Source organism: Carettochelys insculpta, chromosome 25, assembly GCF_033958435.1.
Source record: "Carettochelys insculpta isolate YL-2023 chromosome 25, ASM3395843v1, whole genome shotgun sequence".
Lineage (NCBI taxonomy): Eukaryota > Metazoa > Chordata > Testudines > Carettochelyidae > Carettochelys > Carettochelys insculpta.
This window is the reverse complement of record NC_134161.1, coordinates 16,073,869-16,094,564: the sequence shown is the minus strand read 5'-3', so window position 1 is coordinate 16,094,564 and position 20,696 is coordinate 16,073,869. Positions and strand designations below refer to the sequence as shown.

At 50.9% G+C, this 20,696-nt stretch overlaps 1 protein-coding gene across 4 annotated transcripts in view; it reads left to right on the top strand.

Moving 5' to 3' along the window:
• The first annotated feature begins 9,038 nt into the window (after window positions 1-9,038).
• Window positions 9,039-20,696, top strand: part of ST3GAL4 (ST3 beta-galactoside alpha-2,3-sialyltransferase 4) — a 95,703-nt gene continuing 84,045 nt past the window's right edge. The window contains exon 1 of one of the 4 annotated variants that reach the window (XM_074976746.1): window positions 9,039-9,189. The gene's annotated coding sequence lies outside the window, so the exon portion shown is untranslated. Of the gene's footprint in view, window positions 9,194-20,696 lie in introns of all 4 variants that reach the window. The other 3 variants (XM_074976749.1, XM_074976747.1, XM_074976748.1) reach the window with 3 other exon arrangements.

Genomic DNA, 20,696 nt, shown 5'->3' with positions numbered 1-20,696 from the left:
ACCCAAGAGAAGCCTGGAGCTGAGAGTGAGTGCGCTGAACTGTGACACTTGCATACTGAGTGTGTTGTCACTGTCTTGACAAGCAAGGGCATGACAGCCCTAGGCAGCAGAATCTTCCCTCTCTTTCCAGAACAAGGGAGGCCCTGTCTCAGCCTCTTTCACAACTCCCCAGTCCCACCATTATGACTTAACTCTGACCTGAAGGGACTCCCTCTAAAGGCAAGAGAGGAGTTTGCTTCCCATGGTCGATCCAAACTTGGCTCCTCTGCTGGACTGGGAGCAAGGAGTCACCCAGCAGCTGAAAGGAACTGAGCTAGCTCTGAATGTGGAGAGCATGATATCTGTGTGATAGATGATGGTCACATGGCCTAATGCAGTTCTGGCAGATGCCCAGATACTGCAGTTCAAAAAGGTGGATAAAGAACCTTTATAGATTAGAACTGGTGATCCAGAAGCAAGAAGTTTTTCCAGCCTACTGTGGATCCCCTGCCTTTCAATATCCACTCACCTTCTAGCCCACTGGACCAGCAGTGCTCTTACTTCATAATTTACTAAGGCTTTGTCTATACACCCACCTGGTACGGCTTAACTGTACGGGAATAAGTTACTGGCACTGCCCTTGCCACCTGTTTGGATGCAGTGATTTATGTTTCTGAAGTAACTGCATCAAACTCCAAGCACCATTCTTGGTGTGCATCTTTTGAATGCGACCTTAAATGTACAAAGCTGGCAGGAGTCACCGTGGTGCTGTTACACACACTCTTACAAGCTCCTTTTTGGAGGGCTTGTCTAGACAAGATAACCCATTAGTGCACAGCAAGCTGAGGTGGAAATCTACAGCAAGATTCAGTGCGGAGTAGATCTAAGCACATGAGGGAACAGCCATGGGTGGCACAGGCAGCTAATGCACTGCAGATTTACACACCAGCTTGCATGCACTTCACATAACCTTTCTATTAATGGCAGGTGACCGCCAGAAGGGCCAGGTTCAATTCCTAAGGGATGCTGTCAATAATGCAACCAAACGGGCTGGAGCCCTCACCCAATAGCCTGGGACAATCTCACCCTCCCTGCTGGGTGCCTGGAAGGGCAGTTCTCTTCTCGCAAGTGCAGAGTGTGAGATAGAAACAGTTTGTTTAGTAACAGTAGCCTAGCATAAATTTACGCAGTGGCAAGTACAGTATTTCTAAACAGAGGAAAGGAAAATCTCATTAACAAGGCACTGTCTCCAGAGTCTGCTGAGCCAAGTCCCTTGCTTAGAGCTCTTTATCTGCACGCCCCCACTTATTGAGTGTTCTTCCACCTCAACTCTCCACCCACAGTGTAGTCTGGCCCATACCAACCCAGATTTCACAGATACGTCAGCATGGACCCTCTTACCACACTGGGGTGGAATTGCCAGCTGCTCACACTAGCAGCCCCTTGCCTGCTGCTTTGTGGATTTGACTCTAGGCAAAACCCTGTGATTTCCACTCTCAATGGCTTCAGCTGCCAGTGATTTCAGCTCTGGGCCTCATCACAAGAATATCACTAGCCCGATGCTCACAGAATAACTGCAGACTGCTGTATTGGTTTGGGCTTTGGATCTCTCTTTGAATGGGGGTGGGGACAAGTCAAACCAGACTTACAACTGTAGGGCCAGAAAGCACCCAGCAGGTTCAACCAATACCCCATCCCTGCTTTCTACTCCACAGTACTCTGCGGAGGGGAGGCCTGTGTGATCCACATTTTACGCAGCGATGGTGACTGCCCTGTATCCCCCTAATAATTCAAACATTGATGATATTCCACAATTCCTACACTGGGTGATAAGTTGTGACTTTACAACAAGTTGTCTACAATAGGTGACACACCACTACTTCATCTTCTACGCAGCAGGTCTTGCAAACAAAACAACTATTTACGTATAGACACCCTGAAACTCTTCCCATTTCCATGTGATCTGTGAGGAACGCATTCCTCAAGCTCCTCTTCTGTATTCCTTACATAAATATAAAACTTAACTAGAGCAGTGGTTTTCCAGCCCTTTTCTTGTGACCCATGTGGCAGATCACAGACTGCAGCTGACAAGTGCTTGATAGAGGGGGAACATTTTGGATGCTGGAGAAGCTCCTTTTTGTTCCTCTCCCAAGTTCACAGAGGGTGCAGGCCTGCAGGCTGGAGAGGCTGCTGGGGCTCATCAGGAGTCAGCCAGTAACAGGATGTAGTCAAGCACCTGCAACCAGTTAAGGTCTCCAGGTTCCTTATAAAAGGTTTTCCCCAGGCAGCAGGAGGGGTGGTGGAGTGTTGCCTGGAAAGAAAGAGGGTGGAAGGACAGCACAGCACAGAGTTGAATTGAGTAACACCAATAACAAGATATGGGGGGGAAGATACCACAAGGAAGTGGTGGCTGAAGATGTCCAGGGAAAGATCGCTTCTGTGGGACAGGGGCAAAGCCCTCCCCAGCTCCTTCCTTCCCTAGGGTCCCTGGGCCAGGGTCCAGAGCAGTGGTTGGGACTGGATTCCCCCCACACCATTTCCTGTGAAGGGCTGCCCAACTGTGGCAAAACCAGAGCAGCTGGAGACCAGAGGAAAGGGACCTACTCCACCTCCAATTAGGACTGGCCTGTGATGAAAATGGCTTGGTAAAGGGAGACCCTGACCTTCAGGAAGTCCCAAGGCAACAAAAGAAGCCTCTGTGAGTGTCAGAGGCACATGGGGAGCCACCTGGAAGCACAGAATTCCTAAGGAACTGATGAGGGATTTGTCACACCCAATGGCAAAATAACACTTATTCCCCATGACCCAAAACAATAATATCTTCTGAGTAAAGTTTTCATAAAATCACTGTAAACACATGCTGGCTTTAACCACTGCGAGCAGTAACTAAATTTAGACATTGATGTAGCACTATTTGCAAAACATTTTAAAATGCAACATAAATAGAGTTACAAAAAGAAAAAGGCAAGAGTGAGTTTCACTTTAATGTGATGGGTGGCCAGTGTGTTGTTCATGATCCCTTCCCAAGCTGATCACAAGTGCTAGCCCCAGAACAGGCATTCTTGTTTTTAATTGTGGTGGAGTTGAAAATGCCAGTTCACCTGTCTAGGTTGCTGCGGACCACAGCAATGACAGAACACCAATGTTACTTAACTTAGCCTTGGAAACGCTTCTCCAGAACTAGGACAAAGGTAAGGATTTGTAGTGCATTTCGAGTATTAAGACAGGGGACTTGCAGCAGGTTTTCTTTCCTTGCTTAGGCACCAAGTTTAGCTCCGTTATTGAGTCTGGATTTCTGAAAGCAGAAAGGGAAGCAGCAACAAAGCCTGTCAGACGCAGGGAGATATGACGTGTCTCGTTTCATTCACTTTGTCTTCACTGATGCTGTTCTCCATGTGTTACACCAGTGTTGGGAGCACGCAGTAATTTGGACAACTACTTCCCAGTTGCACTTGCTACAGTGCTACCGACTTCAGGGTCGGAACAAATCATTACCTTTTTCCTGTAACTTCAAAGTCGGTTAGTTTAGAATGGCAAAAACCTCAGCTAGAGATGGCAATTTGTTTGATGCTGAAAGGTGGTTAATAAAGCTGTCAAGTTAGATGGTTTTTCCTCGAGTGATGTCCCCAGGGGTGTGCCACTTCAGGTGCATCTCAGAGTCTTGGCAGGCAGGCAGGCAGGCAGCATGGCAGCGGGCCAGAAGTAAACATGATTAACAGTGTCAGGTAATCTCCAAGGGGGAACTGTGTTGGTCTGTAGCTTCACAAAAACAAGCAGTCCTGTAGCACCCTAAAGACGAACAGACTAACCGATGCTGCACTTTTTCCATGTGTGCCTTCAGCATGTGCTTATATCGCATCCTCTGGCCCCCAACGTTCCTCCATCCTTCCTCCAACTCGAGAAACAGAATCTGTTGTGGGAGGTGCTGATCAGATGTCCGAACCACGTGACCAGTCCAGAGGAGTTGTAGGTGAATGCTAATGGCTTCAGTGCTGGTCAGGTTTGACTCTTCCAGGACACTCATGTGCCAAGAGATATTTAGGATTCTCCTGAGACTGCATTGATGATATTGTTCAAGAGCTTTCAGATGATGCTTGTATGTTGTCCACGTTTCACATGTGCACGGTAGTGTTGGAACAACCCCTGCCCAGTACATAAGAAGCTGTGTCTTGGCACAGATGTCCCAGTTGGCTATAGACAGTATTCCCTGTAAGCTGGGTACTTGTGGCTGTTCAGGAGAGATTCCAGTGACACCCAGGTGATTAACGGAGCCCCCACAGCTGTGTTGGCTGGTGGTGCACATTTGCACATGCCTCAGTGCACAGAAAAATTATTCCACACATGGGCTGATTGGAGTCTTTCCCTGCTTCAGCCAGAGGGCTGGGGCTTGCCCGGTCATGGTGCTCCAGAGAGGTATGGGATCAGGGCATTGCACCTCTGCACATATGCTGTGGCTCTGCACAGCTCCTAGCAGCAGGGCAGGCAGGTAGGTGGGGTTCATGATCCCTGGCCAGGCACAGAGCAGGAGGCAGGAGAATTATAACAGTTAGCACTTTATACTAGTGGATCTCAAAGCACTTAATAAATGAGCTCAGCCTCATGTTACAGATGGGGAAACCAAGGCACAGAGCAGGGCCATGCTTGGCCCTAGGTCACCCAGCAACAGAGCCAGGGTCCCAATCTAGTGTGCAACCCACTAAGTCATGCTACTCAGCCCCCATTAGCCACAGTTTCCCATTCCTGGCCAATGGGAGCTGCGGGGGGTGATGCTTGCAAGTAGGAGCAACATGCCAAGATTCCTCCTGCACACATGCATGTGTGCGTGTACGCGCGCGCACACACACACACACACGCGCACGCACGTGCGCGCGCGCGCACACACACACGGTTGCCAGGTACCAGCTGGCTGGGACAAGCAACGAGTCTTCCTTAGCAGCACCAGAGACTGCAATCAGTTGGGAGACTTCCCATGCTCGACCCAAGATCTAGCCCGTCCCTGACAGGCGTTTGTTTAAGTTCATCTTAAAACCCTCCAGCCACAGAGATTCCACAGCCTTGCTAGGTGCTTACCCCCGTACCCACCATGTGACGGACCAGGGGTTTTCGTCACCTTGTTACCCTGTCGCACAGTAACCCTGGGGTGTGCCTCAGTTTCCCAGGGCACTGCACCGATAGCAAATGGTGAGGGGAATTCCACGTTGTGGTGGCCTCTCACATGTACACAATGGCCAAGCCCTTCCTAGCCTGAGCCCGGGAGAGGGTATGACCAGGTGACACCTTTTGCCCTCCAAGGCCAGAGGAGGCTGTTGGCTGGGGCCAGGCTGCAGGGAGTGGGGCACTCTGGGTTGACTCAGGGTCCAGGACAAGAGCCAGGCCTACATCAGGGCACCCTCTCCCCGCGAAGGATTGTACTGATGACTGCTGGGTTTTGTGCTGACAATGGGCTCCATGCTGTGTCCCTGGTGAGTCGTAACCCCCTGTTCTCCCTGCTGGGTGCGGCTGGGGCGCAGAGCCCTGTGATTCTCCCACCCTTCGGTGGCACCTGACAAGGAAGAAGTTTTTCTGAAGCCTTTTTTTGATGCCTTTTAAGCCCATTGCTGCTTATTCTGTCCTCGAAGGTTAAAGAGCCTCGCAGGCTGGAGCTGGGCCCTGCGGCTTGGGCTCCCCTCCTCAGCACCCAGCCTGCAGCAGGGTGGGTGCCCCAAGCCCCACAGGCTGGACCAGGCAAACCAGGGCCGGGGGGTGGGGGCAGAAAGCGGCTCCACACAGCACCGCTGCTGTTCCCCCAGCTAGGGAAATGGGAGCCCAGAGGCTTCATCCCACTGCTCTGATTGGCTGACATTCTGGTCAATCAGAGCAACGGAGGCCAGTGCCTGGGAGCAGGTGCTGTGCAGGTAAGCTGCATACCCTGTCACCCAGGCCCTGCACCCCCAGACAGCTCCTACACCCCCTCCTGCCCAAACCTCTGCCCCCTTCCTCCCAGATATCTCACCTGCACCTTTAGCCCTCCCTTCCAGACTCTGCACCCCAAATCTTCTTGCACCTTTCCTCCCCTCAGGCCCCCAGCCCTCCCTCCTGATCAGACCCCCACACCCTCTCCCACCCAGACCTCCTCACCCACACCCTCTTCCTGCACCCCCCTCCCACCAGATCACCCCCACCCTCCTGCTTATTCCTTCCCACTCAGACCCCCCAATTCCCAGCCTGCTCCTGCACCCTCCCTCCTGCCCAGACCCCACACTACAAGCCCAGTTCCTGGAAGCCCCCTCCCACACTGAACCTCTCATTCCCCTCACACACCAGCCCAAGCCTCAAGGGGCCCACAGAAGGTATGAACCATCCCCCCGCCCCCAGGCTCTGGGGCTGGAGTGCATGGGGCACAAGGGGACTGTCTCTTTTTTGTTGTTTTTCAGTTGGGGAGAATACATCATTCCCAAGCTCCCATCGTCACTCTTCGAATACACAGTTCATCTGCTGAGAGACAAAGGTTTTGTGGATCAGATTCACCCCTATGGCCAATGTGACCACTATTAACTAGCTGGCCTCCGGAATCTCAAAGTGGGGGGCCACCCAAAGGCTGCAGGTGCGTGCGAGCAGCATCCTGCACTTCTTGTTGATTGTACAGGAATGCTGGAGGGCGGGTATCTACTTCAGCAGGGATCATGGTTTGGAAGTTGACCACTGTTGATTTAGTTAGACCTCCTCCTAACACAGGCCCCAGAATTGCACCATTAATGCCTGCAGTGGAGGGCCTTGTTCTTCTCTTCTTCACCAATCGCAATGAATTGTCATTGAATGGGAGACTTTAGAAAGACCTTACAAGCTGCATTTGAAAATTACTCCTTTCCCTGTTTTTTTGTGGGTATGTGTAGCAGGAGAGAATGGAATCTAATCTTTTCTGGCCCTCCCTAGGAAGGAAATCCCAGATATCTGAGAGCTTAAAACTGAGTCACTAGCAGATTATTCCAAAGCCTGAGGCTACATGAAATGTTTATTCATAGACATGTTTTTGATGAGTGACACCTGTTGTCAGAACCACACACATTTCTGCTGCAGGCTTTGCTGTAAAATTGTTGTTCCATCACATGAATTTTGTTTATTTTTTTTCAATTGCCTCTGTGCAGACATTCAAGTCAGCGTGTAGGTCTGTCTTCACCCTTCAGTTGCTGAGGAAGGGCCCTGTGTGAGCCCACGGGGAAACCAGGCACCTCTTTCTGATGAGCACAGCTTGCCAGCAGCTGGCTTGCATCTTTTAACGGGCCCCAGCCGCAAAAGGGAGAACTGTGAAAGCCCTGCTTAGCAACATCATTTGCAGCACATTTGATCACTCTACACTGCAAATGATTAAGCTTTGCCCACAGAGGGGACAGGAGGTCAGAACCAGGGGCTGGGCCTGGATCAGTCACAAGATAGGCATTGGTTATGTGTGAAGCTTGTTCATGGCACCTGGAGATGACATCAAGTTTCATGAAAGGAATTGTCCCCAGGGACAGGATTGGGCTACAATGGCAGATTGACATTGGACATGTCTTAAAACAGGGGCAGATGTGGCACCTCTTGCACCATCAGGAGCAGACTCTCCACAGATGGGGGGAACATTGGACAGGACTGGAAGCCAAACCTGGCTGGCTGGTTGGTATTGTGGTGCCAGTTATTATACCCCCAGTTTTGTTAATTCATCAATAGGTCATGAAGCGTGTCACTGCAGGAGAAATCCCCCTGGGAAGCTGGCACAGAAAGCATTCTTCATTCTTAGCACTTAGGCCGTTAGAAATCAGTCCCTGCCTTGAGCTATAGGTAAGGAGCCTCACCTGGACCTTGTTACTTTGAATATTCACAAATCTACAGGAAAGGAGCTGCTCCTATCTCTGTATGGTACTTATATGGCCCCCATGAGCGTAGCACGTGAGCACCTCACTGTTCCCTTGTGAGGTAGGACAGAGCTACTATTCTCATTGCAATGACAAAGGGCAGACACAGATTCTCAAAGCTATTTAAGTGTCTAAGTCCCATTGGTCTCCACACCTGTGTCAACCTGGGCTGGTGTGGACTTGCCCAAGCTCATGCAGGGACAGCTGTGTTGGAGCAGAGAACTGTATCCTGGTCTCCTACTGCTGGCTCATCGCACCTCACCGAGACCTCCAAGAGAACTGGTCCATAGGCGAGCAGGATGGGAGCTCTCAAGCGCAGATGGGAAGGCCCCTTAGCAAATGCCTTTTTGCATTCACCTTGGCTTTGGACAAGGCTTTGCTCCAGTTTCTCCATCTGTACAATGAGGGTACACTCCCTCATTGCTCTTAATGGACTAGGGGGAGGCTGGGAAGTGCCTGGAGATCAGCAGAGCCGCTAGTGAACGTTGGCCTCCTTGTGCCTGGCTTGCCGGCAGACCCTGTCCCTCCTGCTGCTTGGCCCCTCCAGGGGTGCCCTGCAAGCTGCTCAGCGCAGAGCCTGGGTGCTTACTTTAGAGGTGCCATATCTGACGGTGGGAAAAAGAGGACACCCCGAAAGGGGGCTGGGCTCGCTGAACCCGAGGTCCCTTCAGCCCTAGGGCTGGATGAGAGGGGCTGTCCCTGGCTCATAGCTGCCCACTCAGGCGGTATTAATGTAGGACAGGGACGCTCCCTCGCAGGGGGCCCTCTCTTAGCTGGTGACCCTAGTTGCGGGGCGGGCACATGGCTGTGTGGGTCTCCGGCAGACGGGGGTCGTGCGGGGGTGGGGGTAGATGCTTTCTCCTGGGGAGCTGCCCGCTGGCGGGGGGGGCCGGTGCGTGGGCTGCCTCCGGGGGCCCAGGGGGACAAAGGGAGCCGGTTCGTGCCCGGGCCAGCCCCTCCCCCGGAGAACGCCGGCGTGAATGGAGCCCTTGGGAACGGGATCCCGCGATGAATGGGGCCGTTCCGGGCGCCGCCCTTTCCCGCCGCGCCCATTGTTCATTCATGCGGCGGCGGGAGCGCGCGTGCGGGGAGCCCCCGGGATCCCCCCTAGCGGGACCCCTCCCGCTAACACACCGCCGGCCGAGGCGGCTCTATGCGCACGCGTGGCCGGCCCGCCCCCTCCCCGGCCCCCGCCTGCCCGCCCGCCCCCTCCCGGCTCCGGCCAACTTCAGCTAGGGCCGGCGTTGTGCATCCTTCCCCCCGCCGCGGCGCGGCCTCCTGCAGCCCCACCCGGGCGGGCGGCGGATCCGAGCCCTGGGCCCCGGATGGCTGCCTGATGGTGGGTGAGTGAGTGAGTGGAGCAGACCGGGGGGGTCTCTGCACCCGCAGCCCGCCGCAGCTTTGCGGGGGGAAGGGCCAGTTGCAGGGCTCCGGCTGCAGGGCGGGGTGTAACTGACGTGTGGCCCAGGAGCCCCGCGGCTCGTGTTTACTCCTGAGCGGAAAATAACCCTAACGCGGTGTTCAGGGTTGCAGTCGGAAGGCGCCCCCTCGACCGGGCTGCGGGTCCGCGGGCTGCCTCACCTGTGAGGCGCCGCCTCTGGGGCCGGAGATGTCCTGGATGTCTTTGAACTCGGGTCGTTCCCCGCTTTTCCGATGTTTAAGCTAGAAGGAGCCTGCGAGCAACATCCCAGGCCTCTTGGATGGGCTCTTTTGTGGTAGCTGGACTTTGGGGTAGGGTGGGGGGAGCAGAGAGAGAAAATAAACAGCCCCCGCTAAACTTCAGGCTTGGAAAAAATGAGTGGGAAAGGGGGGCGCATTGGCACGAGCTTAATGCGTGCACAACTGGCTTCTTGTGAGCGAGAGAGCTTAATGTGTCATGGGGGAGCCGGTAGCAGGCATGTGGGAACAAATACACGATTGTTGCAGATATCGGAGTAAGTGGGACTTCAGTGCCGAAAGGAAATAACAGGGATGGGCCATTTCTCCACAACAAATGTGCAAAATCCAAATGTCTGTGATGAAGTGAACCGAGGTTTGTTCTTCATTAGAGTCAGGTGCTCAGAAAAGAGGATCTGGCTGGATTAGAATATTGGCAGTCGATTAATATGATTATTTAAGCAGGTCTTGCATGGCTTTTTCTCAATCAGTGTTGATTAGGGGAAAGGTGAGGTTATTCTGGGTGCCTCTGAAGGTGACCTGAAAACGAGGTCTGTGTAGCTTGAAGTGTTCTCTCACCACCAGATCTTCAGTAGAAGACATCACTTTGTCTACCTTATCTTTCTAAATGTATCATAGCTTTTAAGTACATCGCTAGTAGGAGCACTTGGATATTTAGACAGGGGCTTTGCAGATTTGTTTGAAAACAAATAACCCCTCTGCTTTGTGAGGTGCACCTGCAGTTTTGGCTTTGCTTTTGAGCTTCCCCCTGTTTACCTGTTGCTTTGATAGAAGCTGTCTCTGCTGAGCTGTTCAGTTCATCTACATGTTCACCACGGCAGGAACCATTAAAATCCATTGCAGATTCAGAAATCTTGGGCGGTGGATGTAGAAGAAGAAAGTATCCACAGTTGTCCCTTGGGGCCTGGCACATTAGAGATCAGCCCTTGTGGCACAAGGCTTGTGAAGTTTTTGGGTGGACTAGATTAGGCATCGACATACATATGCATGTAGAATTTTATGCAAGGATTAAACCTTGCATAATGGGAACTGGTGACAGGGAATGAATCTCTTGATGATTTCCTGTTCTGTTCATTCTCCCTGGGTCACCAGGCAGTGGCCACTGTCGGAGGACAGGATACTGGGCTAGATGGACCTTTGGTGTGTCTCTGTACAGTTGTTCTTGTGGATGTGTATTAGGCTTCTCTTACACCCTCAATACCAGCCCAGCACTTCAGCTTGCTGATTTGTTGGAGATGCTGGTGTTGGGTGTGTTCTAATATCACAGTAGCAAATGCTGCACATGACTGATTTGTAAATGAAAGCAACTTACTTTACAAACCCCAAACCTTCCCCGAACTTCCTCTGATTGCGACTCCTGAGATGTTTCTTTCCTTAATAAGCCACTATGTTTCTACGTCACCTTTTTGCTTAACACCAAGGCATAAGGCTCCCTTCCCCTGTGGGGAACCTGGGGCAGTGATAAGTGACTTGTGTGAGGCCAAACAGCAAAGCAGTACCAGCTGGGAATGGAACTCGGGTATCTGCTGAGTCTGCACCTGGGAGGATGAGGCCATGGTGGACAAGGTGGAGATAAAGAGAAATGAGAAGTATGCCACCTCCTTGTGAGGTTGGTACCATCCCAGTTCTGGGCCTGTGCTGGGCAAGGTTCTCTGTTTCTAATTTGATCTGGTGACTCTACTTTGTGATGTGGGCAACCCCCACATGGGGCTGATCAATTGTCACTGTTGGGCAATACTGGCCTCCCATCAAAGGCATGTATGTCTTCTGGCATGGGCCGGGAAGGCTTCCATTCAGGCTGTGCAATATGGTTTGTTCCTTCTTAGCAGGTGGTGTGGCCTTGCTGAGACCGGCTTGACCTGCTGTTGTGGCTGACAGGCAAGCAGCCTTTGCTGTTCCAGAAGCTTTTCCTCTAATGCAGGAGTGAGCAAACTTTTCATGTTGGGCCCCACTTTTTGTTAGTGCTCCCCCCACCCCACCCAGTCTAATGCACTCCAAACCGATGGAAATGGCAGTGGTGCTCATACAGTGATTGAGGAGGGACAACTGAAAGAACTGGGCTTGCTTAGTTTAGAAAAGAGAAGGGGCCATGATAGCAGTTTTCAAGCACCTAAAAGAGTGTTACAGGGAGGAGGGAGAAAAAATTGTTCTCCTTGGCCCCTGAGGACAGGACAAGGAGCAATGGGCTTAAACTGCAGTAAGGGATGTTTAGGATGGATATTTGGAAAAACTTCTTGACTGTCAGGGTGGTGAAGCACTGGAATAAATTGTCTAGGGAGGTTGTGGAATCTCCATCAGTGGGTGTATTTAAGAGCAGGTTAGATAGACACCTATCAGGGATGATCTAGATGGTGCTTGGTCCTGCCATGAGGGCCAGGGACTGGGCTCAATGGCCTCTCCAGGTCCTTTCCAGTTCTTGTGTTCTGTGATTCTATGATGCTGGTAGAAATTGGGAGAAACTTACAGGTGAAGTGGTGTAAAATGGATCTAGACCTCGGCTCAGAGCGTGTTCCAGACAGACGTAAGGGTGGTGTTTGCCTGAGTAAAGCTGCCCCTGGAGGTGAGGGAGGATAGGTGTCTTTCTGTCCAGTTTTTTGTTCATCAGAAGTATGAGCTTGTCTTGTATGTTCCTCTTACTCCTGATTGCGCTGATGGAAACTGCTGCATTCGTTCATTTCTGTCTAGCTTTAGCCCTGGTTTTAATGTCTCTTTCAGTGTTTTGTTTTGCTTTCTGCTCTGGGCTCACGGATGCAGCTTTTGCTTGGTGCAGCACGGCTGGCATTCACTGGGCGTTGGATCTGTGATTCCTTTGCCACCAGCAGCACTTCCACCCAAGCCCTCGGCAGCCTGGCCCCTGGAGTGTCACCTCTGCCCCTGCAGCATCTCTGTACTCCCCGTGGGGTTTGCAGCCCCCCGCAGCTCTGGCCCTGGCTCTTGCAGCTGTGTGGTGGAGGGGTGCTCTCCCCTTCCCCCTGCCCCACCGGTGGCGGTTGCCAAGCAGCCATGGACCCTCTGCAGCCCAGGCCCAGGGAGGGATGGGGAGCGGTGAATGCAGCAGCCTCACCTCAGGTCCCCAGTGTTGTTAATGCCGGTTATTTGACAGTACCCGTTGACTGAACACCAGTTAAAAAGAGTTCACTGCACAGCGTCTGCCAGCAGAGACTGTCTGTGATAAGTGGCTTGATCTTGGCTAGATGCCTGTCTGCCAGGGACTGCCTGAGAACTGCCCAGCTCATGTCAGGGAGGCTGCTGCTCCTCTGGGAGGCGGGAAGCATCAGAGGGGTCGCTGTATTAGTCTGTATCCGCACAAACAGTGAGAAGTCCTGTGGCAGCTTATAGGCTAACCGACTTTTGGGAGCATAAGCTTTCGTGGGCAAAGACCCGCTTCATCAGAGGACTGTCAGGAGATCTGCCCTAGGGTGCCTTGAAATTACGTCAGTGTAAGAGCATAAGTCTGTGGAATGTGACGTTATTAATGGCTATAGAACTGTGAGCGAACGCACACGCACACAGAGTAACATAGTTCAACATGTCTAATGAGCTGGATGATCCTGGGGCCCAGCAGCTGATTGGTCTGTGCCCCCTTTATGAAATTTCATGCCCCTGTGAGGAGTCTGCCCCTACTTTGCATGCCCCTGCCTTACCCACAGGAGAGCCTTGCCCTCTGGAATAAATGTGGTGTCATTCGTTAGAGTTTGTGAGCTTTCTGGAGAGACTCAGTAAAAGGTGCTAGAGGAGGACAAGTTGTTTATTTAAGTTTCTTGGCCGAAGTCCCAGGAGGCAGAGTCAGGAATGAAACCCAGGAGGCGCTTTCGCTCGCTGCTACTTTCTGGGCAATTGTGTTTTAAATGAGCTCTGTTAATGACCACTGCTTCACTGCTTGCCAGTTTAACGTGTTACAGTCCTGGAGATGGTTTTGAAAGGAGAAATCCATTTACTTTGGAATTTTTCTCCTAACCTTCTCTTTCCAGGCTAGCCAATTACAATGCATTGCATGCCTACCATTTAAGTCACAGTTGTACGATTAAAGCATCATGCATTCTCCTGAGTGGTTTGGAATCTGCTGTCAAAAGGTTAAACACTTTTATTTCCCCTTCACAAAGCTAACTCCTGTATTTTTCCTCTGGTAAAATATGTTCCCACGAGGGCCTTTGAAGGTGTAAGGGTAAAACCCTGTAAGGGTTTTCAATGATTAAGGGTATAATGTCTCAAAAACGTTTGCTGTTTTTCTTCCCTTTCCTGACAGGCTCTGACTCCTAGGTGAACTGAGCATGGCGTAAAATGCCCCTCGGCCAAGGACTGTACTCTTCTTGGCTGAGGTGTGGAAGCTGGGGGATTTGTTGAATGTCTACTTGCCATGTTAGGCCCTTGCCTGGGGGACAGGACCTGTCTGCTCTACAGATTTGTGGTAGATGAGCTACGTGGTCAAGGTACCCAGTTTGATTTTAGTAAAATAATGCAGATCATGGACTCACTGCACCTCTTCTGCTGTCACAAGGACATACGCGCCAGGCTGCCTAAGCATGGATTGTATTCCAGCTAAATCCGGGCTGCCCTGCGTAGAGCTCCTGTGGGATGTGCACTGGGGAATGATCTACTGCACAGATGTCAGAGAGAGGAGGACCTGCTAAACCATTTTTGCCTTGCGGGTGGGATTCGTATCTGTCACCTGTGTGCTGAAGGCCACCAGGGAGCAGCTTAGCTGTCCTGCTGCAGAACCTTTGTTGTTAAAATGGGGTTTTCTTCTTCACTGACGTTTTGGGGAAAAAGCTGTACTGGGAGACGGAAAATTTGTTTGTAGAAGCTGCTTCAGTGTCTCTTGAGCATTGTAGTTTGGGTGCCCCATTCTCCTCTGTTGGCTTTCCCTGGCTGCGCTACATCTGCTTGGACAGAAAGTGGTCCTTCTTGGCAAGCCACCACAGTGCGTCAGGGGAGCCCATGGTGAGCCACCTCACGGGGAAGGCGGTCAAACTGGGAACAAGAATGGGAGCATGAGGCACCTGAGCTATAAGGCCCTCCACTGGCCCGTGCACCAGGGCAACTTCTTGTTTCTGGTTGGGTGGTGGATGGAGAGCTGAGCTTTGCCTGCATGAAGAACTTTGGGAAAAATTTCTTTGAGTCAAAAACTCTGTTTGCCTTCAGAAACCTGTTGTCCTGGAGAGCTTTTCATCTGGTCCTAGCGTGAGCTGTGTTGTGGTGGAGGCACGCGGTGTTTAGAGCCAGCCAGGCCAGTAACGAATCACAACCTTGGTCGTAGCCTGAACAAGGCCTATCTTGGTGCAGTGGTGTCTGACCACCCAGTCACTTGATAATCAACCCTGAAAAATGGCTCAAGGGAAACTTAATAGCAGATGCTGTAGTCAGGCCTTATATGGAATTCGGCACTGAACATTTGCAACTCCCTGAAGCATCCTAAAATTAAAACCGTTGTCTAGCATTTATAACTCCGTTTATTGGAGTATAACGAGTGCAATATATAAGCTCTTAAATTCAAACAAACTAGTTCTTCTGGCCCAATATTCTTTGCTTAGTACTGCCTGAATGGTACAATATAACAAAACCTAGAGTGCTGTGCAGCAGCTATGAGAAGCAGCCAGGTCCATTGGTAAACTGTGTAAATAAGAAAAGATCTGTGATGTTGCCCCCCGCCAAAAGAGATGACACTTGAAAATATAAGCAATGATAAAATCACTCCCAGATACCCAGTCTGGTGTGCTTGGTGGTTTTCTCTTTGCTTTGTCTGCAATCTGCCTGTGGCAGGGCTTGCTTTCACATGTCAGGATTTTGCCACACTATAAAACAGTGCAAAGGAGTCTGGTCTGACTTGAGGCATTACTTTGTCTTTCTAAATTCTTGTGCACCTGTTCCATGCCCCAGTTTCCCCATCAGAAAAATACGGATAATGCTACTGACCTCCTTGGAAATGCAGTTTGGATATCTAAGGATGAGAGGCTGTAAAAGAACTTGAGATTGGCATTAATATTACTGGCTAGGTCGAAGCGATCCTCACTACAGACTTGGAGAATGAGTGGAGTTCTGCCCTATATCCTTGATGGGTCAAATCTTGTTCCTGCTGCGCTCCAAGACGAACCTCCCCATTTTGGTTGCTCAGAACCTGATTCAGGCCCTAACGCACTGGTGGGGTATAACTCATAAACCTGAATTCCTCCCAGGAGCAGGAGTCCTGAGCTCTTGCCTGGCAATATGGCGTTTTCTCCTTTATCAGGCTGCTTCCTCCCCTTTGAGCCCAGTCTTCCACCCCCAGTCTAACTGTCAGAAAAGTGGCTCCATCTTCCTACTTCCTGTGCATCTGTATCTTGCTTCTTGAAATGAGTAACAAGTGGAAGATGTTCCCCTACTAGCCCTGTGAAATTGATACAGCTACCAGAGGGGAGGGTGAATTCTCTTCTCCCTTGCGCACCAGCTAATGAATTGGCAACACAGCTCTCGTTGTACTGTCTTCATGGCCCACTGGGTTTCCTAGTCTGCTGAAATTTTTATGCTGTGTAGCCAGTTTTTGGTAGTCAGAGTCCTTAGAACTAAAAGTATAGCTCTCTGAAGAAAGCTGCCATTTTGTGTTCGATTCAGTGCAGACTGTTCAGGGAGGAGATGCACACACTCTGTGCTCTCTGAGATCTTCTTTTTTCTCTCTTTATTATTCTAAACAAAAAGGCAATACAGCTGTGTGACTGTAGCCTATTGAGCTCTATGTACGTGAGATGTGTTTAAGCTCATGATGACCACAGAGAGTCACAGAATAACTTCCCCTTCCCCTGTCATATACACAAACTCCCTTTCTGAAAGCCAGAATGGCTTCCCACTACATTTTTACCAGTGAGCTGAGTGCAGGAATTAGTTGTTCCTCTGGTTATCTGAGCAGATCACTCTGTTGTGTGACACCATCAGAGGTGAACATTTTAATCTATACACAAATTCTGAATTTATTCTAGGGGAAGCATTGCACAGGGGATGGAACCCAAGGGCTGGGAGACTGGATATCCTGGCTCTGCCACTGACTAGTTCTATGGACTTGGGGAAACTGAGGCATTTCGGGCCAGTAGCAGAATCTACATCTGTAAAATGGGGGCAGAGCTTTGTTTAATGAAATTTTACTGTTTGAAAACTTATTTCATTTTAGGGCGTTCCCTTCATTTTACAGTTGGGCAAATCACTGACTTTCCTCATGCCTCAGTTTCCCCAGGGTCACACAGGAGGTTGGTGATAGACTAGGAATAGAATCTGGGATTCCTCATGCTGACCACAGCTGTCAGTGGTCTGCAGTACACTCTCTCTCTCTAGTGACAACGCCTTTCCTGGGGCCTTTCTGCTCTTGTCCTTTCTGGTTACGGCGTGAGCGAGCCCGGTATGACATTGTGCTGGAGGGTCGGTCAGAGCCGCTGAGTCTGTAGGAGGGTCTTTGTGCCGACGGGCTGAACGGAGTCTCCTGATGCATTCTGCACCTGTGAGCAGAGTGTTTCTGCTGCTCATGGAGCAGTGGAGAGAGGAATACGTGTCAGTTTGGGTTTAGACTTAGGTCACAGTGTGGTTGGAGGATTAGTTAGGTGATACCTGTAAAGCTCAGCACAACGGAGATGTGGTCTCATTGTTTACCCTACACAGCTGCTCCTAATCCTTGGCATTTAATATCTGGTTTAGACTGTCAACACCCTGGGCCAGAACAGGGCCTTCCTACCGGTTTGTGAGATGTCAGCTACACCTGTGGAGCTAGACACGTTCAGTAAGCCATCAGTCAGTTCAGCCGGATCCTTCAAGATGCAGCATATCCTTGGCTGCCCCTAATACCCACTGGCTAGGGGGATGCTCAGCACCCATGAATCAGCACCAGGTCTCTGCCAAACCTTGCTGCAAGGCAGTGCCACTGGTGAATTCCTTGCTTCCAGATCTCACTGCAGGTGTGTTGGGGAAGCAGTGTAAGAAGCAGCAGTGAAACCTGAGAGGAATCTGTAGATTGGCCTATGAGAGGTTTTGTGAGCCTCCGCCTGAGAGCCTTGTCCCTGGCCATGGGACCATTATGCAGGGGTGTCGCCAGAGCCTTCCAAGTTGCAGCAAGGTTCAAGATCAAAGCCACAATAATGAAAATGAAATGCCGGGAAGAGCCAGCCCCTCCTTTAAGCTTCCTGAGTCACTAGATTATCTCCATCTTCTGGAGCAGTTTTTCTGATAGCAGGGACCTGCTTGCTCTCTTCCTAGACTGTCGGGGAGCTCTCAGGACCCAGCCCCTGGACGGATCCTTCAGAAAAACTGATGCAGAGGGTGATCCCTCCCACACAGAATGGTGGGAACCGTGTCCTCAGTTGGACCAGGGATTAATAGATGTGTGTCTTGCGTGGGAAAGATCCTGGGACATGTGTGGCATTCTCTTAAAGAGACAGGCACCCCACACAGCTTGCACCTAGCAGCCTGAGGGTTGTGGTTTGGGGTGGGCGGGTCCTCGCATCTCGAGGGTAAGAATTCAATTAGTTTGTCTGGTGCAGCTGAGCCCCCTGACATAGGGAGAACTGGCCTGGGCCTCCTGTTCCTCTTGACTCTGGGGTGTGGGGGGCTCTGGAAGGGAGGCCGGCCAGGCTAAGTTTGTGGCTGTTAAAAAGCAGATGGAGAAGAGGCAGGCATCTCCCCCCTCCCTCCCCTGGAGTCCAGAGATGGACCCTTCATTAGCTGATTTGTGAGCATGTCTGAGCTGGGCTGGCTGCACACTGGGACTCTGCAAAGCACGGCCTGGAAGAGAGGCAGGAAGGGGAGGGTGGGGTGCAGCAAGAGGGGCATGAGGTGGGGTCCTAGATCCTCCCTCACAAGGGGGGGAGAGGTTGGGCTGCTGGAGGGGGAGGGGGGAGTAGGTCATTTGGGACAGTCCTTGTTTAGGACTTGAACGTGCCAGTTGTGAAACACCTCCTGCAGGCTGCTGGCTGGGGGACACAACCAGGGACAAAATCAGATCCTTAGTCCCTGGCCCTTTGCAACATGGAGCCTGGGTCAGCTGATATGTCCCCCCTGCCCACATTGTCTGGGAGGGGTGAGCTGCCAGCCCTCCTGGATTGTCCTGGAGTATCTGGGGATTAAAGATAAATCTTTAATTAAAGATCGGCAACTGCAGAAACCTCCAGGAATAGCTCCCACCACAACTGGCAATTCCAACAGGGAGCTTATTTCTTCAGCTGCTGTGGTCCTCTGTGTGTTCCTGCCGGGGGAGAAGAGAGGATGCCTGGTAACTGCGCAAAGCCAGTGCTGGCCCCTGAGGTTGGTCTGACAGGCTGATTGTCCCAGACTGGGGCTGGCCTGCTGCAAATTATGTGCCTTAAACTCAAGCCAGTGAAGAGAGCCAAAGAAGCAATTGTCTGCTTCCTGCAGTCGGGTGCTCCCAGCCATTCCTCAGCCTCACTGGCAGCTCTGACTACCTCTCCATTCTTCCCAGGGTTGTGTAATGCTGTGATTGTGTAACAGTTTGTGTTCTCTCCTGTGACTGGAGAAACATGCACCTCTTTTTTTTCTCTGATCTGGAGCGTGTGATTCCTACCTCCAGGTTTTTCTGGTGGCTCTATGAGCCCTTTGAGACTCAGATTAACATTTGGGGGACATCATTTTCTACAGCTTCTGGAGCTAGGAGTGGAGTTTGGCAAGTCTCAGTCTCGTTCATGAGGGAGAGAAGGATCTTAAGCCACCACAGGCTGAACCCCTCTAGTCCGGCACTCCCTCAGCCAGGAACATCTGTAATCTGGCATGATTTTAGTTGGCCGAATGTTTGCTTGTGGCTGGGGCCAGGTTTCCCGTGGTCCCATAAAGTTTGTTTCCAGCCACCAGTCCTGGTTCTCAGTGTTCTGGGCTATTATTTAGTTGTAATTTACCCCTCAATGTCTTCTAAGAGCCCAGTGAGCAGTGGAAGTGTTGGTAATGTGCTAGACAGTACTGACCTCCTGTCCTCTGGCAAATTCTCTCTTTCGACACCAGTCAGGTCCCGAGTGTGCTGGAACACAAGGGTCCAGCCTATAGTGTGCTTGAGCAGACTTACTGGCTAAGCTCTTTTTGCTGCTTTCAGTTGGTCCCCATGCACCATCAGGCGGCACTGTTCTCTCTGCAAAATTAGCTGCATTTGACCCTTGTTCCAGCAAAGGATGTTACACACCTGGCAGATGGAGAAGTGTCATGTAGAGCTGGTGTTTAAAAAATGCCCTATCCTGTCCATCTCCTGCAGTCTTGAGCAGTGTGTGGTGGGAGATGGACTATGTGTAGTGGAAGGACAGCCATATGACATTGCTTACAGGTGGCCTATCTAGCCTGACTGCTGTTGACTAGCTACCTTTCAGAGATAATTGGCTTTTGGTAACTGGTTATAGGTCCCTTCCCAGCCACTTTGTGTCCATTCATTCTCTGCCAAAGTGATGTCCCCTCTGTCCAGTATACATAGCAGAGGGGCATTGCTGGCATATGATGGCATATATAACATTGGTGGAGGTACAAGAGTATGAGTCCCCATCCTGTAACTGCCGTAGTTAGGTCCGGTGATGGTGTCTCCAGAATAAATACCTGGACAAAGTTGGCAGCGGGGTTTGTTGCAAGGAGAAGTTCCAGGATTAGATTTAGGTTTTGTTTTGTTTTGTTGTGCAGGTAATTCTGCTAAGGATCTAATTACAGGATGTTGTAAGCAACTTTTCCAAGTCTCCTAGGTGTTTTGTTTTTTCTGTCTCCAAAGGAGACTCTGAAATGCTTGAATTATTTGCTTTCAGCCAGATTTCCTAGGTGCTTTCTTAAGTGCTACTTTTTCTACCAGAACAGAGAGTTTTAAGGTGGCGACAGCTTGAACCCAAAGTTCTTGGACTACTATTTTGTATTTGCACAGCATCTTCCACCCAGCAGGATCTCAGCGGGGTGTTGTCTCTGAAATGCTGAGTGAGAACTGGAGGGGAAGGGTTGTTACAAAACTAACTTGCCAATGCTGAGGTCTTTGTCACTTTCAAACTCTCACCTGCTGCCAGCTCAAGTCACATCCGGTGTTCTTACTCAGGGGTGAGCAAACCTTTTATGTCAGGCTGCAGATTTTGTCCCTGTGATTAGCAGGACTCTGCAACCTGGCTAGTGTAATCCGAGCCGATGGAAATGTCGTCTGTATTGAACTTCATCCTTTTTACCTCAGACCATTTCTCCAGATCACATTGA